We start from the raw sequence: 27,538 nt of genomic DNA, 5'->3' as shown, positions 1-27,538 counted from the left end.
TACTCCTCTAATATATAAAAATAGCAGCTAGGGGTGCCTGGGTGGCTCAGTCATTAGGCGTCTGCCTTCGGCTCAGGTCATAATCCCAGGGTTCTGGGATCGAGTCCCACGTCAGGCTCCCTGCTCAGCGGGAAGCCTGCTTCTCCCTCTCCCACTCCCCCTGCTTGTGTTCCCTCTCTTGCTGTCTCTCTCTCTCTGTTAAAAAATAAAATAAAAAATCTTAAAAAAAAAAGAATAGCAGCTAAATGTCCTTAATGAAACATTTTATTATTATAGGAAAGAAAGTTATTTATGGCTCATCCAAAAAATCAATACATTGATTAGCACTTGGCAAAATCATCAGAGCAAGAATCAATAATAGTTAATGCAATATAACACCAGATTACTATTTATTCATACATTTGATTATGAGTGAATTTTATAAATTAAGCAAGTCAACTAGCCATCCTAAAACTTCTTTTGTTCTGGAATTATGGGGTTGTATTGAATTATTAACCCTTTCAGTTATAAATATCTGACTTCCTGAATGAGAGCAAAGGAAGAAAAGTTCATTGTTTACAGCTGAATTGCCAGATTATCAAATTTGGCAGACTCTATTTGATTTCCTATATATTTATTGTTAATAACATGGGAGTATCATTAGGAGATTGAGGTCAATGTCAAATTAAGATACCCCTTCCCATACAACTGTGAAATAACAAGCTTCTGTAAGAATCATTTATTTGCCTTTATAAATAAGTCAACTTTCTTTATGAGCATAAATTTGTGAAATGATTAAAAATGTTATCAATTCACATTTTAGTTGCTAATCTGCAGCCATCATATCCATAAGCCATGAATTTTCAAAGGTATTATGACTTTCATTATAAGGGATGATAACTAGCTTTCCCAGACACGAAATGCCACTCCTCCTTTCGTTGTGATGGGCATAACAATATTGGTGCTCTTCATTTCTCTTCCATTTCCCTGTTCTTGAATCTGAGCACTGGTCTTAAGAGAAAGAGTGTGTCTTATCTTCAGCTTAGTCACAAATTCAGTTCTCACTTCTGAAATTAAGTTATAATGCCTGTGTAGGCTGTATTTATTCAACATTGCTTTTAATTCACACCTACATAGAGGATTTCTTCTGTGAATTCCAAAGCAATATCCTTATGATATCATACTGGATAAAAATCTGAACTGGTGCTTCCTCGACATCTCATGCAAGCAATATTTACCATAATTTCATGGGTAAGGGGACATTACACATTCTAGGCAAGGAAATGTCAAGTAGGTGAATTATAGTAGAAAAGCTGGATCAAGTGTAGTGCCCCAAGTAATGAGGCAGAGACCACAGAAATTCTGCATTCAGCAGCTGGTGCCAGAGGTGTGGCTGAGAGACACCTGAGATATTTCACATCCAATGTTGCCTTGGACTGGAGACTGAGGAGTGACTAGGCAGGCAAGGAAAAAGACCAAGAAAGTGGTAAATTTCTAATGCATGGACCTTCACTAGTTATTGAAAGGAAATGTGCAGGCTTCAAAAACTTAAAATGAATAAGCAAAACCAAAAACAACCTTTACTCAACATCACTGATGCATTTTGAAGTTTCCATGTAAAAAAGTGATCTTTCTTCTGGAAATAATAACCAGGTTTGTAGACATATGGCAGAACAGCAAGAAAAATACAAGTATCTAGAAGAAAATCTGTCAGTTATCCATGAAAATGCATCTATTTTTAAAGACTCAAAGAGATATTGTTGCTTAATAATGAGATTAAGTAAGAGAGCAAGATTTTTTGGGCTTCTAGAAAGCTCCAATTTTTACAATAGGGGATTAGATATGTAAGGAAATGAATAATTATTGTGTAAACATATACACACAAAGCAAATTTCTATAACTGAATTTATATTCAGTGCAGTCAAAGCTGTATTACTATCCAGAAACTAATAGTTTTATGGGATCAACAGATCCTTCTTAATACCTTTTCATTTATTAAGTAAATTTTTAAAGAATAAGAAGCTGTGTCATATAGAATTACTGAATTGGAACAATAGGTGAATGAGAAATTTCTGAGATTTAACTCTAAAATATTATCAAAAATAGCCATAGCGATTCTTACAAAAATCCAATGTCATTTTATTATACTCATTTTCGACAATGAATTGCTTTCTCTAAAGTCAGACTCTTACCCCAGAAATTAAGTTAAATTTTAATAATTCACCAAATGCTTTTTGAGGTAAGGTTTCCCAGTCCCCTTCTCAGTACTTTTTGAGTATACTGAAGAAGGGGACATTCTTCCACCCAGGAGTATCTGAAGTGTAGTTTTTCACTCCATAGCTAAGAAAGTAAGTCTAGACGTTGCTGATTGTTTGATATTCTTATCAGGTACTTATATTGTGAAATGTGATCATGCAGGGTCAACTGGAAGGTTTCACCTGACATTGCTAGAGATCTGTTGTTAGCCCTGGGGTGCTATCTATTCCATGATGTTACCATGATAGCTTCTATTACTTTTCTCAGTGGTGTCAGCAAATAGAAGCTCAATATTTATTTTTTTATTCATCATTGGAATGTGCTTTCTTCTCAAGTGCAAAAATGAAGAAACACAAGATCACAGGAAACTGTCTGCAACTGAATCAATTATGTCCTGTTTTGATAGTTTTTGGTTTTGCTCTACTATGATAAGTGTTAAAATATTTTCTGTCATTTTTAGGGGCACCTGGGTGGCTCAGTCTTTAAGTGTCCGTCTTCATCTCAGGTCATGATCCCAAGATCCTGGGATTGAGCCTCACATCAGGCTCCTTGCTCAGCCAGGAGCCTGCTTCTCCCTCTCCCACTCCCCCTGCTTGTGTTCCATCTCTAGCTGTCTCTCTCTCTATTTTTTTTCTTTATTTAAGATAAAAAAAAATCTTAAAAAATATATTTTCTGTCATTTTTATATAATTGTTCTGGTTTCTAACAAGTTCAGGTCATAACAGCCCTTTTATGGAAAAGATGGTGTTGTTAGCTCACAGGCATAAATGAATGTTTCACAAAGTGATTTATTACTATATTTAGAATACTTTCTTGAGACTATTTGTATTAAAAACACTATAGATTTTTTTCTTTTGGCATAAAAGGAAATGATCCACATCGTACAAAAATGTTCTTGGCCTCACAAAAGTCAGGTTCATACAAATTTTGCATTTTTTAATTACGAAAACCTGAGAGGAAAAACAGATCAACTGTTGAAGCAGAAAGAAATCCTAAAATTTAGCATCTGGGACACCTCCAATTAAGTCAGTGAACCAGTGTTTTCTATTTTGAACAGATGTTCCACACCTTTTCCAAGCACTGAACAGGTTTTTGTACCCACTTGGTCTATTTATATTGTACTTGGCTTGTCTTCAAACTTCTATTAAATGACAGATTTTGAATGAAAAAGGACATTCGATTATGCCAATACCATGAGCCATTATTTGTATACACAACACTTTGTTCATCAGAAAGTAAGCCCCTTACTAATTTAAGGAACTGGTATTTGAACCTGGAGATAAGTAAATTTTGTCTGATTTTTCTATGCAATAATGCCAGATTATCCACAATTAGAACAATTCCTGCAGATTAGCCATGGAAAATCTTATTTTTATATTATTATTATCCCTTCATTTACTCTTGCCTTTGTTTTCAACATGAAGACCACATTTGGCATGAACATTATCATTTTTAATTCCTAAAAAAGGTAGAAAAAATCCTTACTTTTTATGTACCAAAACAATAAAGCAGCAAAACTGTTAGTAACAAGACTGATCTCTATACACTTGACTAGGAATCCACACATCTTATGGATTCTTATGGATTCACACATCTTATGGATTCAGGATTCTACCTACGTTTCTTTCCAAAATATTGATGCACAAGATAAAATGTCATCAAAATAAAAGAATCAGTGTGTTCTATCTTATAACCTTGTTATAGTCTGTTGTAGAGCAGCCCTTTGGTTTTCTCTGTTGTTACTCCTATCTTACCAATATATGACCTGGCTGTATTGCTACACAGGATGAACTCTAGACACTTGCTCACATGTTTTAATTAGAGAAATTAATACTGAAAACACCCTGTGTTTCAAAGCATCTATTCTTACTCTGGTGTTACCAGGATTTTGACACTAAAAGTCAGAGTTATAAATGGAACCTGGAACCTGTCCTCCAGCACTTTCCACATCACTCCCCGAACACCTTAGTCCATCTACTGCTGGCATCTTGCAAGCTGAGGAAAAGAGACATGAAGTTTCTATTCCTTGCAGGAAAAAGCATGAGAGAAATTTCTCTAGAGTATTTGGAGACCAGATGTTACTGCTGGGATTAGGAGGGTTCACCAGGATTTGGGAGCACTGGGATACAATGAACATTCTTAGGGAATAAATGTTAGATGGAGAGAACAAGGGGTAAGTAAGTCAAATTTCAAGGTCACAGTTTTGCATGGCTGCCACTGGGCAGACTGAAAGAGTAACTGGATACTGAGAATAGGCAAAAACAAAAACAAAAACAAAAACCCATATATTTACATAAACTGGTAGCATAGTCTTCTCTAAGAGCTCCTAAATGAGAAATTTTGTTATTGAAACTCTAAAATCAGGGTCTTCTTACTCATACCCCCCTCCTGGTTTCACTCAAAAAGAAATTTGTCATTAGACTTAACTCTTCTGCAAATGCACATTCACTCTCCTAATTTATTTTAGAATTACTTTCTCAATGTCCTCTAATAGTTACATAAAGTTTTAGGCATTTCAATGATAAATCACAGACCATAATGCTGGCACCTTGTTTCACCAATAGGTATTCAAGAAACTGAAATTATATCATGTCTTGATATGAAATGTTCTAGTCTGTTTGTCCCAAAGGGTCTCCTCTGTCAGTTGTATACAGAAATAAACGGAAAAGACTGCCAAAGTACAGACTATTCTGAAGACTTAACAATGAAGACTTAGCAACTTTTAATCTAGTCATAGTCCAAGGATGTGAATTTTAAAAAGCTTTCTGGTAATTATAAAATTTGAAAAAACCTAATTTAAAGAGACTAAAATGACAATTGTAAATAATCTTTGTAGTGTTTCAAAATTATATGGCTGAGAGAATATAACTGAATGTTTCAGATATAATTGATTACCTAATCTTGAGTAACTGTTGGGAAAAACTGTAAGTCTCTAAAATCATGAATTTTATGTCAAGGAACATGATGAAGAGACAAAATAGTAAATTTGATATTCATAGGTCATATGGCTAGTATGGACCAACCCCGGGCCAATAATTTTGACTAGAGACAGAGTATCTTTAAAAAATCAAGGTAATGTTTGCATTTCATTTCCAATTATAAAAATTTGTGAACTATTATAAGTCAGTAAACAAGCTAATATACAGTGCAAATTATATCATTTTGTAGAATCTTGTGTAAAATAAAATAGTCTCAATTAACCCCTGGTAAACTTAGTATCTAGTACAATGCCTAACATATTGTATACACTCCATTAATATTTGTTGAATGAGTTAATAACAATGAATTTTATTTTAACTATTTCCTACTGATACAACTAATCTCAATCTTTACCTCTTAAAGTAGTAGAAACAACAGAAAATGAAATAATAAACATGTGTTTATATTTTTCATATGAAAGCTAGTAATTAAAGTGTGTTGTTAATATATGTTTATTTTGGGGATCAGAAACTAAAAGTTGTGGCAGTATAGGTCCTTTCTATAAAGTTACAATTATACTTACTGAAAAACAGGAATACTGTATTTTTATTTTTCTAAAAGCTAAAATTACTATACTAAAATAGGGGAACTTTTGGGGCACCTGGGTGGCTCAGATGGTTAAGCGTCTGCCTTTGGCTCAGGTCATGATACTGGGGTCCTGGGATCGACTCCCGCATTGGGGTCCCTGCTCAGCTGGGAGCCTGCTCTTCCTTCTCTGTCTACTGTTCCTCCTGTTTGTGCTCTCTTGCTCTCTCTGTCAAATAAATAAATAAAATTGTAAATAATATAAAATAAAATAAAATAAAATAGGGGATCTTTTAAAATCAAACAGATGAATATCTTTAACAATAGAATAGGATTAATATTATAATGGGTGGAAGATCTAAGGAGTATTTTCCACTGTACATATCACACAATTTTCCACCTTTATCACACATAAACATATCCTTAATGATTTAATACAACATAAACATCACATGGAGAATCTTGCTAAAATGCTAGTTCTAATTCTATGAAGGAGGCTGAGTTTCCACATTTCTAGAAAACTGACAGATGATACCGATGCCACTGGTCTGCCGACCACATCTTGAGTAACAAGGATTTAATAATACACCTGGAAAAGGTATTGAATATGGACACTGGAAATTTGGATACAAAGTACAGATCTCTTATAATCTAACTGTGCGATCTGATGCAGTTTATTCACCTACTCTGGACATCTGTGTATTTAGCTATAAAATGGGGGGTTGGGGAATGTCACCATTTTTTCTTAAAGTCCTCGAAACTTAGATGTGTATAGCATTCTACTCCATTCTCTAAACATCCTATTATTTACTTTTGTTTTATTTCTCTTTACTCATTTTTAACCAACTGAGCCACCCAGGCTCCCTCTCTTTACTCATTTTTAATTTTTTTTTTGTATTACGTGATGTTAATCACCATACATTACATCATTAGTTTTTGATGTAGTGTTCATACATAAAAGAAATGCCTATGAAACTGTGCCTAGAACTCTGGAAGGACTTTCTCTCTATAAAGTGTTGTGCCCATTCCTTGAAGAGCTGTGCAGAGATCCCCGCTGTCTAGACAAGACACCTCAGCCACCTGCGGCTTCCAACCTGGCTTCAAATGGCTTTAGTCTCAGAGAGGTGCTCAGCAGGCCTACAGGCTTTCAGCTTCCCCGTGCAGCTGTTCACAGTTGGTAATGAACAGAGTCAATAATCCCTCTCTCTCTTGTGTGTGTTTTTTTCGTTTTTATGTTTTTGTTTTTGCTTTTTTTATAACACCCAGTTTCCACCAACACAATTCACCGGGTAACTACATAAAACAGACATGTGCCATGTTGCATATTGCAATTCCAAAATTGTTGTGGTAAATCTTGACAAAACAGTAGTCACTAGAACACATAGAAAATAAATGCCATAAAGTATACTATATTAGTGTTTATCTATACAATTTATATATTTAGGAAAGCAGATGTAGTTTTCACACAAACAGCCACAGTTTTCCTGATTATTATTTAAAGTCACCCATACAAAATCATCTTTAACTGTGTTGAAGTATCCTCCATGAACACAACTGTGTTGTGTTTTTCTGCAACAAATCTATTGCATGAAAAACCAGGCTTTATAATATATTATGAACAGACAATTTATACAAATAATTCTCATGAATTGCAACAAGATATTCCGTAACAAAAGCATTTGATTAAAAAGAAGGTTCTGTCAGTTATGATTTCTCATTTAATAACAATAAAGCTGATAATGTTTAGAATAACAATATAATTAGACTTTTCTAAAATGATGCTTTTTGGAAGTAAATTTCATTAACAACATACAATGTGAATTGGATATCTTGATTTTTATTCACTGTATATTTTTTCAGCTTCATCCCTAATGGGTATCCTTACTCTTAATACTGAACAGATGGTAGCTACAATATGTTGTACACAGTGGGAAAGGTAACTAGGAATGAATAAAGCATAATTCTCCTCATTGTCCCCCTCCTTTCCAATATTTTAAAATGTCCAGTTGAGATTCAAATTTGAGGAACCTCAAACAAAATATCAGTATATCTGGGGCAATTTTTTTTTCACATAAGACAATGATGGATATAATCTTTTATTCTAACACTAATCTATACAATTGAAATTTCAGTCATCAACAGTTGAAAATTTTTAAGTATTTAAAAATCAGCACTACAATACCAGTAAACAGGAAAGTGATTATCATATGGTGTATCTACAACTTCCTCTATAAATCCAAAGTGTCAGTAAATCCTGAGTAAGACTGTCAACAAGAACATTATGGAATACATTCCTGCATGAATGCAATCAAGGATGTTTAATAAAACTCTGCTGGGCTAGACCTACATTAAGAATGAAAGTTGGCAGGATGTCCAGCCACTGGCAAATGGCAAGGTGTAGTTTAATAACCACCTGCAGGCAGGATGGAGGAAATTCTTTGTGAATGCAATCTACTAGCAATTCAGGCAAAATGGCATTGCTGAGGGATTGTGGAAAGATATAAGGGCTGGCAGGCCACTTGATGTGAACTTCTCAAGAGACTTTTCCACTAAAGACACATGCAAAAACATCACCAAAAGATATTGATAAGCACTGAGGAAAAAACTTCCCTTAACCAAATCAAAGGCTGGCATCAGGCACAGTTTTGCATCTAATTGCATATTTATTACACTTCTCTCTTTTTTGGTGCAAGAAGGATCTAATCCATATATACTATATGTCAAAGATATGCATAAAATTATGTATAAATGGAAAGAATGAAAACCAGGGAAGTGTGTGCTACAGACTTTTTTTTTTAAATTTTATTATGTTATGTTAGTCACCATACATCACATCATTAGTTTTTGATGTAGTGTTCCATGATTCATTGTTTGTGTATAACACCCAGTGCCCCATTCAATAACTGCCCTCTTTAATACCCATCACCAGGCTAACCCATCCCCCCACCCCACCCCTTCTAGAACCCTCAGTTTGTTTCTCAGAGTCCATAGTCTCTCATGGGTCTTCTACAGACTTTTCTAAAGAAGACAGGCTAATATTTCAAATCAGTTAACATTTTAATTTTTCATATTTCATAAAGTGCTTTTATGTACTTACTTCATTGGGAGCACATATCAGTCCATATCTATGTAAGGTATACATTAGTTATAGATAAGAGATATGAGGCTAAAATCACATGACCACAAAACTCAGATCATTTGCTTCCATCATATTATACACACTGCCTCTGAATACAATGATTCTAGAGGAGAGATATTGGCTTGCAGTTTAGTACAAGAAACAGGCAGAAGATGACCACATGCTAAACTGAGACAGAACTATTTTGTGAAAGAAAGAGCACCTCACCCACACAGTTGGATTTAGGGGCCTCAGATGGATGTGTGAGTGGGAGGGAGGGGGGGAACAGGGAGAATCAGCAAAAACAGCAATATATTGCCCCCTTCAAGGAAGCTAATGGAGAAGACTCAACTGAAAGTAAAAGATAAGGCACCTAGGTGGCTCAGTTGTTAAGCATCTGCCTTCGGCTCAGGTCGTGATCCTGGAATCCCTGGATCGAGTCCTGTATCGGGCTCCCTGCTTGGCAGGAAGCCTGCTTCTCCCTCTCCCACTCCCCCTGCTTGTGTTCCCTTTCTCACTGTCTCTCTCTCTCTCTGTCAAATAAATAAACAAAATTTAAAAAAAAAAGGAAAGTAAAAGATATAAGTTAAGACTAAATGTGAAACTACAGTAAACAACCACAGACAACCTCTTGGGAAAAAGAAAATTATCTATAAAAGATTTCTCCCTGTATCTTTTTTAATAGAACTATAGTTGACATACAATGTTATATTAGTCTCAAGTGTACAACATAGTGATTTGACAATTCTATACATTATTCAGTGCTTACTATGGTAAGTGTGGTCACCATCTGTCACTATATTGGTGTAACTATTATGGAAAACAGTAAAGAGATTGCTCAAAAATTTAAAAATAGATATACCATATGATCTAGTAATTCCACTACTGGGTATTTACCCAAAGAAAATGAAAGCACTAATTCAAAAAGATAATACTTTCTTGTTATAATAAAGCATTCTTACTCTGTATTTTTGGCCATTGTTGTTGGTGATTTCACTCAATGAGTGATACTAGAAAATACAGAGAAAGGCCTGTGCATAGAAAGCACAGAATGTGAGTAAGGTAATATGAGTAGCCAGTGACAGAGTAAAGGAACCTGTTTGAAATATTGCTGATATATATGCCGGTCCTTCCGTGTGCACCCCTTGTATGTGATAGCATCACTTTCCTTTTTTTTTTTTTACTGAAGTATAGTTGACACACAATGTTACATTAGTTTCAGGTGTACAGCAGAGTGATTCCACAAGTCTATACTTCACCCTGAGCTCGCTGCCAGTGTAGCTACCATCTGTCATCTTACAGCGCTATTATAATACCAGTGTCTAGTTTTCCTAGTGGCATCACTTTGTTATCCAGATAGAGTAAAGAGACATGCTTTCATGGAAGAGATGTAGAATATGATTGGGTTTTTTTTTTTTTTTTTTTTTTTTTTTTAAAAATTTTTTTTTTTTTTATTCATGAGAGACAGAGGAGGAGAGAGAGAGAGAGAGAGAGAAGCAGAGGGAGAAGCAGGCTCCCAAGGAGCAGGGAGCCCGATGCGGGACTCGATCCCAGGACCCTGGGATCATGACCTGAGCCGAAGGCAGACGCTTAACCATCTGAGCCACCCAGGCGCCCTATGATTGGGTTTTTAAAGACTAATAGAATTCAAATAGCTGCAAGAGAGTAAGAATGGCAAAACCATACCAATGAGATAAAAGACTTCAGTATATTCACAGAGGTTAAAACGTGTAAGATGTGTTTCTGGAAAAGTAAGTAGACTGAGTTGAATACAAAAAAAAAAAAAAATGGGTGTGGGGAATTAGTGGGGACAAAGATGGCCAGACAAGTTGGGCCCAATGAGAGAAGGTTTTAAAGACCTGCAAGGAAAACAAGATGTCACAGAGCAATGATAGGTCTGGATACTATAGATTATTTAATGCAGCTAATATATGGAGAAACATAAGTAATTATCTCTGGAGTTGAAACCAGTGAATATAGTCAATAAGAGTTACTATGCTCCTTAAGAAAAAATTGATATCAAATACACAGAGGAAATCATTTTTTTAAGATTTATTTATGTATTTGCGAGAGAGGGTGAGAGTGCATGTGTGCACACGCACGTAGGAGCAGGTGGAGGTGTAGAGGGAGGAGGAGTGGGAAAGAGAGAATCTCAAGCAGACTCCCTGCTGAGCGTGGAGCCCCATGGTAGTGCTCAATCTCATGACCCTGAGATTGTGACCTGGGCCCAAATCGAGAGTCGATGCTTAACTGACTGAGCCCTGCAAGCACCTCCAAATACATAGAGGAAATCTTAATGCATAGAGTATTGTTTACCATTTCAAGTATAAAATAAAATGGCAAATAGGTATCCCATGATAGTAAAGTTTTTGTAATAAAAATAGGAGACTATGAATTGTAAAGTACATTGATGATGTATTTTCTCAAAGATAGAATTTTTCATATTATTTCTCTTTTATAAAAATGTAAAAAAGATCATTAAAGGGATATGGAAAAGCTGTCACACATAAGTACATGAATATGCATTCACTTATTCTCTTTATGATTTTATTTAGTTATTTTTGCAAGAGAGAGAGCATAAGCTGGGGGAGGGGCAGATGGAGAAGGAGAGGCAGACTCCCGCTGAGCAGGGAGCCCAATGTTGGACTCGATCCCAGGATCCTGAGATCATGACCTGAGCTGAACGCAGACGCTTAACTGACTGAGCCGCCCAGGCGCCCCAGCATTCACTTATTCTTACTAGTCTTCTCATTTTAAAATTTTCCACCTGTTTCCTCATTTTATTTCTCAGACTGAAAACCTGCAATCACTGTTAAGACCATTCTTTCTGGCTTGTGGCCTGCAGGCTCTGGAGCCAGAATGCAGTGATTTCACTGATTTCAAGTGACTCCACTGTTAAATGACCAAAAGCACATTTTTAAAACTCCCTGACCTCAGTGTTTTCATCTGTTAAGAGGAAGTAATAATAATACTGGTATGCGAATCGTCCCCGCCGCGCCTCAGGCCAAGGTTTCAACAGATCTCATCAAAATGCCGTCTCAAATGGAGCACACCGTGGAAACCATGATGTTCATGTTTCACAAGTTTGCTGGGAATAAAGGCTACTTAACAAAGGAAGACCTGAGAGTACTCATGGAAAAGGAGTTCCCTGGATTTTTGGAAAATCAAAAAGACCCTTTGGCCATGGACAAAATAATGAAGGACCTGGATCAGTGCCGAGACGGCAAAGTGGGCTTCCAGAGCATCTTCTCGCTAATTGCTGGGCTCACCATCGCATGCAATGACTATTTTGTAATGCACATGAAGCAGAGGGGAAAGAAGTAGGCAACATGGAGCAACACTCCCACCCACCCAATGAGAGTTTTCCTGAAGGGTCTCTTTAGGAATCTGTCCCACAGCTTCCCCCTGTATAAAGGATTCCATGAGCAGATGGGGACCCTCAGAAAATGTACAAATAAAATCCAACCCCCATTTGAGAAGCAGAGAAAGAAAAGTCAGATAAACTTTTGATTTTTATATTGCTTGCACCCTCTTGCCCTCAATAAACAAATTCCTTTTTTAGTTCCTCACTTGAAAAAAAAATAATACTGGTGTGTGTATATATAGATATATACACACATTTAAAGGAGATAGAAGTTCATTGACTACACCACAAGGGAACAGCGGGTAGGACAGCAGAAGAGAGACTGTCTGCCTACCCTGGTATCTGTATTTAGAGTTGTGAGGATTCAATGAGTTCATAATATAAATTACTTAGAACACCACCTGGTGTAGACTAAATATTTATTAAAGATTTATTATTTTTCAGACATTGTGTTTTCATTCTCTAAGAACAATTATGAAACATAATTTGAGAGAAAATTTCGTCAAAAATAACAATTTTATTATACCTAAGAGTAGATGCCCTTATTCTTGCAGTTATTCCACTAACATTTATTGAGTTGCTACTCAGTCAGACATTGTTCTAGATATTGGGAATGTTATCGTGTCTTAAAAGGAGTCAATGAGTGGTAATTACTCTGAAATTAAGAGAAACATGAAATGAATCTTTAGAGGATGAGGGAAGATGTCTTCATTTACAGAAGTACCAAAGAAATATGAAGAAAGACCTACATATAACAGTGGCAGTCAGGCTGAAACCTGAGTGACGTGAGAGACACAACTATGGAACGATCAGCTAGGGAGAAGGAGTGGCATTCCAAGCAAAGTGGATCACAAAATTTAAAATCCCTTAAAGAGGAATATGATTTTCACCTTCTCTTAGCAAGAAGACCATTCTGCTGGAGCAGAATGATCTAAAGGTTAAGAGGAAGTGGTAAGAAAGAGAAGAGAAAGGTGATGGGGTAGTTATGCACAGCCTAATGGAACAGGGAAAACTTTGGTACAGTATGTGTAAAGCATGAGAGAAGAGAGGAATCATGTATGATACCAAAATATTTACTCTAATTATGACATATGCAAACCATACCAATAATTGTAAAATAATACTGAAAAACATAAGAAGAGATATGGTATATTCTCCATAAAATCCAAACAGTTCCAACCTAACTCCACAAATGTTATCCTTAAAACGTAGTAAGCTGGTTCCTTTTTTTAAATGCGAAGTAAATAGCCAACAACAGCAAAGACAATCTCAAATAATAGAACAACTTTAAAGAAAACAGCTTATCAGATAGAATACCTTGTTTTGAACTTACAATTCTTTTGAAAAGCATGGCGTTTGCTTAATGGAACAGAAAGAAAATACTAGATCCTCTTCCTGTTTCAGTGGAAAAGTCTGCATTATTCCATGAATTGTGCTGAAAGAGATGGCTACCCCTTATGATCAAAGAAAATTTACATGGCTCCCTAACATTCAACAGAATAAACAGTGACACATAGGTGAAAGCAAAACTAAACCTATAGAAGGAAATATGGGGGGATATTTTAACAATCTCAATGGAGGGAATTCTTAAGAGAGAAAAAAGACGTCATAAACAAATTGAAAGCAAAAGACACAAAAAGGAGAAACTGTAAAGCCTATAGACAACAAAGGGTTAGTGTCCAGAAAATAACAATAGCTTGCAAAATGAATAAATAAATAAATAAATAAATAAGTAAGTAACTTGCAAATCAGAAAGAAAAAATCACACATCTCAACTAAAATAAATCTAAAAAATACAAACCATGAGATTCTCAAGAGTAAGAAATCAAAAGGTCAAGAAATACATTACAGGATGTTTGGTCTCATGAATCATCAGGTAAAAATAAAACGGTAATAATAATGAGATGCTATTTCATATTCATAAGATGATAAAACTTTTATAAGTCTGATAATAACAAGCATTGGTGAAGATGTGGGAGATGGGAACCCATTTATATTCATGAAGCTTAGGTAAAGTGTTATGAATTTCTAGACAAGTGGAAGATATGCATGTCCTACAATCTAGATATTCTATAACAAGGAATTTAAACTCCAAAAATTCTAACACATGTACACAGGAGACATGTACAAAGACTTCTTAGAAAGATAGTATAAAAATTTTACCTTTTCTGTGGCTAATGATTTTAGTAGCAAATGACTAAATAAATGTGCAGGACACACATGATAGCATTCTGAGTCAGAATCTACATAAAACAAGATGGAAATTTTTATATACACATATATACATATATATATAAGTTTATTTTATATATACATGTATACATTATATGTTTATCTTTTTAGATTTTTTATTTTTTTTAATTTATTTGAGAGAGAGAGAATGAGAGATAGAGAGCACGAGAGGGAAGAGAGTCAGAGGGAGAAGCAGACTCCCCGCCGAGCAGGGAGCCCGATGTGGGACTTGATCCCGGGACTCCAGGATCATGACCCGAACCGAAGGCAGTCGCTTAACCAACTGAGCCACCCAGGCGCCCTATATGTTTATTTTTATAAAATAAAAAAATAAGTCATCTGCAAAGGAATCAGAATGAGGCTGGCCTCAGGCTTCTCATGAAGCAATGAGAGTGACGATTTTAATGTTCTGAGAGTAAATTACCCTCAACCTAGAATCCTATATCTGACAAAAATAATCAAATGTTATGGTGGATATTCAAGGACTCAAAAAATTTACCTCCTCACATCAAGTTTTGGACATCACCTAATGATCCACAACCAAACAGAAACTTAAAGAAAAATATGGAATTAAAAAAAAACAAATAAAATAAAAATTAAAAAAAAAACATTCCACAATGTTAGGTGAGAAAATCACATTACAAAATGACAAATATGTCATCATACTATTTATTATTTTAAAAGAGAATATTTAATATTTGTGGTTTTTGAAATAAATATTCAATAAAATATGTAAAAATTAGCTATGATATGCAATTTTTTTCTAAGTAAAAGTTAACTCTGGGAGCAAGCACTGAAAGAAGGATGAGGGTGTTGAGATGAGGATAATGCTTTATTTCTTTCAATAAGGGAATGATGTGAAGTAAATAAAGCATAATGTGAACATCTGTTTAATCTTAGTTATGGCCCATGTGAGTCAGTGATGTTATCTTTGTAAAATTTCAGATGCTTCATAATTAAAACTTTTTAAAGTGAATGTTAAAACATCTTTGGCTGCATAAACATTGGAAGCGTATTACATGAGAGCTATGTCAAAGTATTTTATACTGCTGTTCATCTAACTATTATGGTCACATCTTGATAGGAAATACTTCCTTTTAAGTAAAAGCAGCCCAGAATTTTCCCCCTTTAGTTACCTGTATCAATGCAAAGAAAAGCAAGATGTCTTTTCCACATTAATTTTTAAAAAATATGTCTTCTGGGTAGACAATTGTAGCTCCAAACAGGTGGTTACCAAAGGGATTTTTCCCAACCCTAATCACAGAAGACAATCCTAAAACAAAGATATGTAACTTAAATTGGCAAAAAGAAAATATATTAAAATAAAAAAAAAAACAGCATTCCTTGTCTAAGGCTGGCTCTATAATTTATCCTACATACAAGGCAGAAAACTAAAAGGAAGTCAGACACCTCATTTTCCCTGAATTCTGAATGTAACTATCAACACACTTTGATTTCCTGATATCATTCCCTACAGGTTTGCCAATCTCTTTGTTTTCCTTCATTTCCACTGTCCTGGTCCTAATTCAGGCCATTACCTCTGACAGGATCACTGAACTCTCTTCCTAAGTGATCTTACTGACTCGAGTTTTTACAAACCAATCACTTCTCATACTTTGGTCAGAGTTTTTCTCCCCTCCTTGCAGCACAGCATCTCTGGCTCTGCATTACCTGATCCCTAGCTTCCTCCTAAGCCATGTCTCACCATTCACTTGGACCTTCCTGACACACTCTTGTCTGCCCATCAGTATTTTTGCTCCAGCTATTTTTCTCTGCCAGGAATGCCCTTCCTGCCTTCGTTTGCTTGCTAATTTTTTTTTTCCTGAACATCATCCATAGAACTTTCATTTCTTCTAGGAAAACCTTCTAAATGCTTAGGCTGAGCAAAGTGCCTACAGAACTTTCCAAATTCTAAGATACAATACATACAGTTGGTCCCTGTGACTCCTACCTCCTGGTATTCACGCCTCTGTGTAACTCTCTCCAAGTGTGGTGCAACTTGTGAGCTGCCTCTAATCAATGGAATACAGCAAAGGTGATGGAAGGTCACTCCCATAATCATGTTTTATGTACAAGATTCTGTCTTGCTGACAGATTTACTTTATCTCCATTATTACCTTTCAAGAAGTATGCCATGGGGTAAATGGCCATGTTGGAGTAACCCACTTGAGAAGGAACTCCATGCGTCCTCTAGAAGCTCAGGGCTGTCAGAAGTAAAAAACTGAAACCCTCAGTCCTATGACCAAAAGAAACAAATTCTACCACAGCCTAAGGACTCTTGGAAGTTGATCTTTCCCTAATGGAGCCTCTGATGATACTGCAAACTTAGCCAACACCTGGAATATAGCCTGGTGAGACCCTGAAGCAGAAAACCCAGATAAGCAGTTTCCAGATTTCCAACTAGAGAAACAGTAACAGCACAGTTGTACATACAGATGTAGTAGTATACATCACTTGAGCTACTATATGTGTGGCAATTTGTTACTGCTAAAGATAAACTGAGGCATATTAAAATTTTACGATTTTATTTGAGCAAAAATCAATTCAAATTGGCAAGTGCAAAACTGGAAGTGGTTAGGACTGCTCCACAGACTGAAGCCAGAGGAGACATTTATATATAAAGACAAAATGCGGAAATGTGAGGAAATTATTTGATTGGCTAAAGCTTAAAATCTAGCTGGCTATTAGTAACTGGTTGTCCTTGGGTTTCAACTTTGTAACCTTGAGGCATTTATAGGGTTGGGTTTTGGTTTGCTTACAAAGGCTGCCACAGCGTTAGACCCACCTCAGTCTAATGGCCTCCTTTTTCATTGATTTCACATTACATAGCCACAGATAACATACTATGTTATGAAGAAGTTATAATTTCATCGGTCTCTCTGATTAACTAACCCCAAAGACTACTTGAGATGAACTCCAAGCACAGTTCCTGACATGTAGCTGCCTTGTAATTATTGCTCATTGACTTCAAAAGTAGATTTCATGTGAGAGTTGAAATCCAAATCATTACAACAAAATTTCAGTCTTTGAATATCCTTTAATTTATTCAAGAAGACTGAAGAGAGTAATATTTTTTCACTCTTCCAGATCACTGTGTGACCTTACTCAATTTAAATGAAATCTCCTCTGGAAAGCCTCTCTTCTATTCTTTCATAACATTCTACTCATGTTTCTTTCTGCAATGTGTATATGAATCTTGGAATATGTTTCCTATCTCTCCCAATATACTTTGATGTTTTCAACTAGATATTTAGTCTTTCTAGCCCCAGTTCTTAATGTAGTAGAGATGTCCCTAACTTGTATTCAACTTACAACTTTCCAACTTTACAATGTTGCAAAAGCAATACACATTCAGTAGAAACCATACTTCAGATTTTGAATTTTGATCTTTTTCCTGGGCTAGCAATATCCCCTATGATACTCCCTCAGGATGTGGAACAATGGCAGGGAGCCCCGGCTCCTCGTCAGCCACAGGATCATGAGGATAAACAACTGATATGCTTGTAATCATTCTGTACTCATACAATCATTCAGTTTTTCACTTTCAGTACAGTATTTAATAAATTACATGATATACTTAGACTTTAATATTAAAGGGGCTTTGTTAGGTGGTTTTGCCCAACTGTAGGCTAATGTAAGTGTTTGAGCATATTTATGGTAAGCTAGACTAAGCTAAGTTGTTATGTAGGTTACAAGTATTAAACTCATGGTGAGTGCTGTGAATTGTGCAAGACTACTGAATCACAGATTTGTACTTCTGAAACAAATAATTAAATATATGGTAAGAAAAAAAGAAGAAGAAGATAGCAGGAGGGGAAGAATGAAGGGGAGTAAGGCGGAGGGGGAGACGAACCATGAGAGATGATGGACTCTGAAAAACAAACTGAGGGTTCTAGAGGGGAGGGGGTGGGGGGATGGGTTAGCCTGGTGATGGGTATTAAAGAGGGCACACACTGAACGGAGCACTGGGTGTTATGCACAAACAACGAATCATGGAACACTGCATCAAAAACTAATGATGTAATGTATGGTGATTAACATAACAATAAAAAATTTTAAAAAAGTATTAAACTCACTTTTGACTCATGATATTTTCCAACTTACAGTGGGTTTGTCACCACATAACCCTGTAGTAAATTGAGGAAGATCTAAATTTACTACATATTTTGAGCTTAATAATGCTAAAAAATTAAAATAATTGATTGGAAGCTGATTAGATTTCTGGCTCTCTATCCCAAAAATTATATTAGCTTCTGGCTTTTCAGGGACACAAAACCACCCTGACTCTCAGGCATGTCAATAGACTCAAAAAAAGGATATTCCCTGGAAGTTCACTAAAAATTGTACTCCAAAATGTCTGAATTCTCTTTCTACATAATTTCATTTAATGATAATATATAATTATTCCCAGTCTTCATATTTCTGCCCCTGACAAAACCCTTTTTAGGGTTCATGCTGCTAGCCCCTTTTTCCACTTCTACTGGAATACTTGTATTATGTTCATTTGAATTGGCATAAAAAAAATTTAAGATGAGGGCGCCTGGGTGGCTCAGTCATTAAGTGTCTACCTTAGGCTCAGGTCATGATCCCAGGGTCCTGGGATCGAGCCCCACATCAGGATCTCTGCTTGGCGGGAAGCCTGCTTCTCCCTCTCCCACTCCTCCTGCTTGTGTTCCTTCGAGAGAAGGAACTGTCTTTCTCTCTGTCAAATAAATAAATAGAATCTTTAAAAAAAATTAAGATGAATGAAATATCAAATAATCACATTTTATGTGAGGTAAGGCAATAACTTTTTTCTCTTCCTGGAAAATATATTCTTGGAAATCATAAAAGATGAAATAGCTTATTTTCTATAATAATACACATATTGGTTAATTTAATTATTAATATTAGTTAATTGATTTAATGATATGGTAATGAATTGTTATTAAGATAGTCAGCAAAAATACTTTGTATTTCAAAAACGGAAAAATTCTTCATGCATCTCTATGTCGTGGTCATAGTCCCAGGACCATCCCTTTTATTTGATAATTTTTCACAGTACACAGATTTGGGAAAGAGAGAAGATCAGAATCTCTTGATGGCCTTACTGTAAACTGAAGTAAACACAGAGTTATCCTGACCTTATTTGATTCTTAACTTTAAGTTGATTAAGGCACAATGAAATATATAACAGTATCCCAGTCAATTGCTATAAACTTGAAATCATTGTCTTGACATCTTTACATTGAAAATTAAATTGATTGGAAATGTTATGAAATTGATGGTAGTGCTATAAAGGTCAAATTTAATTTTGTCCAAAATTAGTATAATTAAAAGTACCAACAAGTATAATGATGTAAAAATCTTCATTCTTGAAGAATGACTGTGTACAAAAATTAAAAATCCATTTTTCAGAGATTTCATATAAAACATAATATTACCATTCATTTTCAAATGTGGTAAGACAATTCTCATTAGCAGTGAAGTTCTTTTTTGTTTTGAAGGTATAACAATTAAACTAAAACAAGGCAGTATTATGTAATGTCATTCAACTATAATTAAAACAAACGTCATTATAACTTTATTATAGTGCTCATTAAAAAAATTAAACTGCAAAACACTGGACCAACCAAAATCAGAACTTGAGTGGAAGCCATTTTCTCCCACCCCTGCCCCACACATGGGAACACTTTATTTGAACAATAATGAACAATCATAGAAGAAAAACGATGACTGTATTTTTTTAGAGAGCATTCTGTCTCAGAAATGTTCTTTTTTTCAAGATAAGCCACTGAAAATTATAAGAACTTCTCTAACTGCCTTCCATTGACAAGCTGGTTGTTGAAAGCCATGGTGAGCTTGGGCATCATGTTTGAAGGTGGCAGAGCATCTCTCAGACTGAGTTCCTAAATAACAGAATGGAGAGAGCACCATCTCCCTCAGCTGCACATCCTAGATCACGAGGTAAGTAAGTAACAAAATTCATAGTGCATCAGGCTGCTGAGATTTTGGAGTATATATTGTAGCAATGGGCATGACTGCATTTCTACTGGCTTCCAATCATAACATTTATTAGTTTGCACAGACTACATGACAAAGCTTCTATTACTCATCTGAGAATGAAGGCTTTCTCTACTCCAGTGAAGTTGACCAGTGCCCTACTCTCATGTCCATCCCTTCCCACGTCCTACGCCACAGGAGGACATTCTTTCAAAATAGATCCCTACAATGGGGCCAGTGGCGCAATCAAAATAGATCCCTACTTTAATTTGGAAACACATATCTAGAGACTTCTGTTATTGTGCTTGGAGTGGGTTAAATTACAGACCCCCAAAAGGTATGACTACATCTTAATCTCCAGGACCTGTGATTATTACTTGACATGGCAAAAAAGTGAAAATTAGCTTATATTTCAAAAGATGTGTTTGAAGATCTTCGAAGGAGGAGTTTATCTTGGATCATCCAGATGGTCTCTAAATGCAATCACAAATATCCTTTTTTTTAAAGATTTTATTTATTTATTTTTGTGAGAGTGAGTGAAAGGGAGAGAGAGAGAGAGATAGCGAGACTGAGCACGAGTGTGGGGAGGGGCAAAGGGAGAAGCAGACTTCCCACTGAGCAGGGAGCCCAGTGCAGGACTCAATCCCAGGACCCTGGGATCATGACCTGAGCCAAAGGCAGACAGCAGACACTTAACCGGCTGAGCCACTCAGGAGCCCACAAATATCCTTTTTTTAAAGATTTATTTATTTATTTGAAAGAGAGAGAGAATGAGTGGGGGTAGGGCAGGAGGAGAGAATCTTCAAGTAGACTCCCCGCTGAGCGCGGGGCCCAACTCAGGGCTCCATCTCAGGACCCATGAGATCATGGCCTGAGCCAAAACCAAGAGTCAGAAGCTTAACTGACTGAGCCACCCAGGCGGCTCTAATAAATATTCTTATAATAGATAGGCAGAGGGAGTTTGGAACACACACACACAGAGAAGACTCAATGTGGCCTCCGAGGCAGAGACTGGAGGGATGTGGCCACATGTCAAGCAAAAAGCTGCAAGAAGCAAGGAGTGGCTTCATCACTAGAGACTTCAGAGGGAGTGCACACAGCTAACACCTTAATTTCAGACTTCTAGTCTCTAAAATTGTTAGGGAATAAATTTCAGTGGCTTTAAGCCACCCAATTTGTGGTAAGTTGTTAGAGAAGACACAGGAAACTAGCACAGTGTTCTCATTTATGAAGGCTGAATCTCTAGGGATGGTGTCTCTAGCTATTTGTGCCACTGCACATTGAGATTTGGACTTTTCATGACCCAAGTCATACTTCAAGCCAGCAAGATGCCTTCAACATAACAGACACTGTTATCATACTCTGGTGGTACAAAAATGAATACCACTCAACTATGCTTTTGCAGAACTCAGAGTCCAAAGAGGAGGCAGCAGACACATATATGATAGTACAACGTCATATGTGACTAAAAATTCTCTACATGACCCGTAGGGTATTTATTTAAATACTCTAAATGTTTGATCATTCCACTTGAGACACCTCTGCCTTCAATGCTCTTTCCTGAATGTGACAAATACCCCACCTCAGAGATTTTGCATCTGCCATGTAGCTGTCCCACCATACTGGTCTCCTAAAATTTTTGCACAATGTCACTTTTTCAGCTCATCTTTCATGGAAAAAGCTATGTAAAACTGCATTTGTCCTTCCTTGGCCCTTTGGAAATGTTTACCCCCTTTCCCTGCTTTGTTACTATTATTTTTTCATAACACTCATCATCAACTAACTATACATATACATAATATTCTAATTTTATAATGCATAAAAATAACATATGGTGTATACACACATATAATATATATATACACACACACGTATATATAATAACTCATTTATGTATTCATTTCCTGTATTCTCCAAGGCAAGGGCAAGGATCATTTTGCCAATTTTGTCCACTGTTACATCCCTAGCACTTACAATCATTTCTCTTACAAAGATATTCACCAAGTAAGAGTTATTTTCAACTAACACTTTGGTTGTGTTTATTTAAAAAAAAAAATCCTAGTTAAATGAACTCCTCCAAGTTCTGAATAAATTCACATCACCTTACAGTAATATCCTGTTTCTGAGATAGGGTAAACTAGATAAGCACTGTTTAAAATGAATGTGAATGAGCTAGTTCTTAAATTATCATTATTTGTGAAATTCCAATATATACAAAAACAGCTTAAAGAAAACAATGGAAGACACAATATTGCCCTGGTACCTTAAGGCCAAAAAGTTGCAAATGGATAGGGAGACGACTTCAAGTCAGCCTTTTAAAAGGGCTCTCTGCTCAGCGGGAAGCCTGCTTCTCCCTCTCCCACTCCCCCTGCTTGTTTCTGCTCTTGCTAACTCTCTCTCTCAAATAAATAAATAAAATCTTTAAAAAAATAAAAATAAAGATAAACAAATAAATAAATAAGTAAATGAATAAATAAGTAAATGAATGAATGAATGTCAGGGTCAACAGAAATGCAGCTCAGTGGTTATGATATTGAAGTGAAATTCAGCCTTTTCTTATGGTCTGCAACACTGTAACAAGAGTATTTTACTGACATGGTGCCATCCTACATTCTTCAGAACTGCAAATCTCCTCTCAACAGTAGCCAAGAAAAAGAATTACTATGAAGCACTGTCCAGGAATGGAAAACAAAACAAAACAAAACAAAACCTGTTTCAAAGACTGTTTCCATTACCAACATTCCAAACTTGGTGTTTCTTCATATCTATGTTAATTTACTTAATTCTCTCTACTTTCTTACCTATCTCCTCTCTCTATAAATATTGTTTATATACCTATAAATTCTTTATGCTCCTCATGCTAATGGATCTTAAACACTTTTAAACAATTTGTATTAAATTAGTATTAAATTTAAATTAGTAATTCAATAATGAAATAAGTAATTTGAAGTTCTGGATCAGGTAAATAAAAATGATTTTGTACCTTAAGAAGATAAAGAATTTTTAAAAAGTTAAATAAAGTTTTCATAAGTCTTCTCTAATACATTTAACTTGTTAAATGTGAGGCATAATATATAATTTAATAGCATTTAAAAGAGGTCTATATTAAATAGTAAGATACAATATCATCAGCAACTAATAACAATAAATTTCAATAAGAAAAATGAATAGCAAAGTCATACAACCAATGTACAAAGAACTGAGCTCTGTTTAATCTATTCCCATGGTCCTGGTCTGAACTCCAGCAGGAGGGGTAGTTAGTCCCTTACTAGCATGCCCCCGCCCCCCCCACCTCCCCCATAATATTCTGGGGTGATCCAAGAAAGAGAATTCAGAGGCAAAATCAAATTAATAATTTAAACATATAACTCAACTAATGTATCAGTCCAAAAGGAGCAATGCACAAAAAATGGATTTAAGAACAAATGTGTCACTACTTTATAAATGCCTTAGCCAACATATTTAACAATAAACACTTTTATTAGCTTTAGTTTGTGCAAGCTGCATTTTTAAAAGGTAAAATACACTGCTCTAAAGATTTAGTACCTATGATTTGCTTTCTGGAGTTTATTATATGGATGAATGCTTTTTACAAACAAATATAAAAGAACTGTTAATAATTGGGCACCTGGGTGGCTCAGTTGGTTAAGCTACTGCCTTCGGCTCAGGTCATGATCCTGGAGTCCCGGGATTGAGTCGCACATTGGGCTTCCTGCTCAGCAGGGAGTCTGCTTCTCCCTCTGACCCTCTTCCCTCTCGAGCTCTCTATCTCTCATTCTCTCTCTCTCAAATAAATAAATAAAATCTTAAAAAAAAGGAACTGTTAAAAATTAATTGCAATAGGAGGTATCAATGATAAAGTATTATAGAACAATAACTTTTTGAAAAAGGTGGCTGTAACTGAATTTAAAGTACATATTATACTATGTATATACTACTACTGTACTAATAACAATTAGGCATAGTAGCATTAAGCGAAGGGCAGTTTATTAACTCTTTTTATTTAAGAATAGGGTTTCTGAGAAAGATGGTGGAGGAGTAGGAGATCTGGATTTCGTCTGGTCTCAGGAATTCAGCTGGATAGGGATCAAACCATTCTGAACAACTACGAACTCAACAGGAGATCGAAGAGAAGAATAGCAACAACGCTGAACAGAAAAGCGACCACTTTCTGGAAGGTAGGACGTGCGAAGAAGTGAATCCGAGGCGATATTCGGGAGGATAGACGGTGGGGGAGGGGGCCTCCTTTGGCCGCTTCTGGCAAGTGATAGAGCCGCGGAGCACAAAATCGGAACTTTCAGAACTTGGCTCTGCTGAGGGATGTCGCTCCAGTGGCTAAGCTGGGGGTGGAACCCTCGCGGGACAGTGTGGTCTCAGGACCCTAGGGGTCACAGAAAGACCAGGGGTGCCTGAGTGCAGCAGAGCTCCCAGGTATTGGAGCAGGGAAGCCAGCTGCAGAGACGGAGTTGAGGCGCAGGCTCTCAGCTCGGGGTTGCCATAAACTGTGATTGGTGACAGTCGGGCCACTGTTCCTCCAACAGGGACACAACAAGCGGCAGAGCCGGGGAGACTCCCCTTCCTCTCCCAGGAGGAGCAGCGCGGGAGTGCATCGCAGGGATCTGCTGGGTTTGGAGACTCCACACGGAGTTGGTTGCCAGAGATAGAAACACACGGTCACAGGCCGGGTGAGCACGGAGTGCGGCCGAAAACCGGGGAGACGGGAGTGATTGACTGCTTTTCTCTGGGGGCGCACTGAGGAGCGGGGTCCCGAATTCTCAGCTCCTCTGGGGCGGAGATTGGGAGGCCGCCATTTTCACTCTCATCCTCCAAACCTGTATCGAGAGCTTGCAGGGAACAAAAGCTCCCAAGAGCAAACCCGAGCAGATTGCTTAGCCCAGACCAACAAGGGTGGGGCAATTCCGCCTCTGGCAAAGGCATTTGGGAACCATGGCAACAGGCCCCTCCCTCAGAAGATCAGCTTGAAGAGCCAGCCAAGACCAAGTTTAACAATCAATGAGAACTGGAGAACTCCAGCGCTAGGGGAATACTGCACACAGAATCCATGGCTTTTTTAACCATGATTCATTAGTCTTTCAAAGTTAATTTTTTTAACGTTTTTTTTTTATTTTTTCTTTTAACCTTTTTCAACCATCTTATCAATCCTTTTTTTTTAAATTATTTTTCATTTTTAGAGTCATATTCTATCCCTTCATAGTAGTTACCCTTATTTTATTAACATATATGCCAACAAACATATTTATTGGCATATATATATAAGTTGTTTCCTCTTTAAAATTTTGAGATACAGTTTCTTCTAACAGATCAAAATATACCCTAAATCTCTAGTGTATGGCTTTGTTCTAGTCTCCTCCCTGATCACATTCTCTCCCCTTTTTCTTTCTTTTTTCATTCTTTTTAATCCTCTTCATTCTTTTTTCAAGCAACTTATAAATTCCTTTTTTACAATTTTTTATAATTTTCATCTTTATAGTCATATTCCATCCCTTCATTATATCAACCCTTACTTTGTACATATATAAGTTTACCTTTCTTTAAAATTTTAGGAGGCACTTTCTTCTAACAGAACAAAATACACCCAAAATCTAATGTGTGGCACTGATTTATGCACTAACCTGATATTTGATCATATTCTGTTTTTTTTGTTTTGTCCTGTTTTTGTTTGTTTTTTATCTTTTTTTTCTCTTTCTTTTCTCTTTCTTTCCCTTTCTTTTCCCCTGGTTTCAGGTCTTTTTTGATTTGTTTAGAGTATATTTTCTGGGGACGTTGTTAACCTGTTAGCATTTTGTTCTCTCATTCATCTATTCCCCTCTGGACAAAATGACAAGAGGAAAAATATCACCTCAACAAAAAGAACAAGAGGTAGTACTGTCTGCCAGGGACCTACTCAATAGAGACATTAGTATGATGTCGGACCTAGAGTTCAGAATCATGATTTTAAAGATTCTAGCTGTGCTTGAAAAAAGCATGGATGTTATTAGAGAAACCCTTCCTGGAGAAATAAAAGAACTAAAATCTAGCCAAGTCAAAATCAAAAAGGCTATTAATGAGATGCAATCAAAAATGGGGGCACTAACTGCTAGGATAAATGAAGCAGAAGACAGAATCAGTGATATAGAAGACCAAATGATTGAAAATAAAGAAGCTGAGAAAAAGAGAGATAAACAACTACTGGATCACGAGGGCAGAATTCGAGAGATAAGTGATATGATAAGACAAAAACAACAGAATAATTGGGATCCCCGAAGAAGAAAGAGAGAGAGGGGTAGAAGGTATATTGGAGCAAATTATAGCAGATCTTCCCTAATGTGGGGGAGGAAACAGGCATCAAAATCCAGGAAGCACAGAGAACCCCTCTCAAAACCAATAAAAATAGGTCAACATCCCGACATCTAATAGTAAAACTTACGAGTCTCAGAGACAAAGAGAAAATCTTGAAAACAGCTCAGGAGAAGAGATATGTAACCTATAATCATAGAAACATTAGATTGGCAACAGACCTATCCACAGAGACTTGGCAGGCCAGAAAGGACTGGCATGATATCTTCAGAGCACTAAATGAGAAAAATAGGCAGCCAAGAATACTATATCCAGCTAGGCTGTCACTGAAAATAGAAGGAGAGGTAAAAAGCTTCCAGGACAAACAAAAACTAAAGGAATTTGCAAACACGAAACCAGCCCAACTAGAAATATTGAAAGGGGTCCTTTAAGCAAAGACAGAGCCTAAAGGCAGCATAGACCAGAAAGGAACACAGACAATATACAGTAACAGTCACAATACAGGCAATACAATGGCACTAAATTCATATCTTTCAGTAGTTACCCTGAATGTAAATGGGCTCAATGCCCCAATCAAAAGACACAGGCTATCAGATTGGATTAAAAAACAAGACCCATCAATATGCTTTCTGCAAGAGACTCATTTTAGACCCACAGACACCCCCACATTGAAAGTGAGGGGGTGGAAAACCATTTACAATGCTAATGTACACCAAAAGAAAGCTGGGGTGGCAATCCTTGTATCAGACAAATTAGATTTTAAAACAAAGACTGTAATAAGAGATGAGGAAGGACACTATATCCTA

At 36.5% G+C, this 27,538-nt stretch overlaps 1 protein-coding gene and 1 pseudogene across 1 annotated transcript in view; one reads left to right on the top strand and one right to left on the bottom strand.

The window, feature by feature from the left end:
- GALNTL6 (polypeptide N-acetylgalactosaminyltransferase like 6) overlaps window positions 1-27,538 on the bottom strand; it is a 1,233,119-nt gene that overhangs the window by 1,066,046 nt on the left and 139,535 nt on the right. The window lies entirely within an intron of this gene.
- On the top strand, window positions 11,870-12,186 carry LOC112826227 (protein S100-A10 pseudogene; annotated as a pseudogene).

Source organism: Callorhinus ursinus, unplaced genomic scaffold (assembly GCF_003265705.2).
Source record: "Callorhinus ursinus isolate GAN/ISIS: 27379988/994484 unplaced genomic scaffold, GSC_fseal_2.0 scaffold4, whole genome shotgun sequence".
Classification (NCBI taxonomy): Eukaryota; Metazoa; Chordata; class Mammalia; order Carnivora; family Otariidae; genus Callorhinus; species Callorhinus ursinus.
Note: the sequence above shows the minus strand (reverse complement) of the source record. Positions and strands in the feature narration are given on the sequence as shown.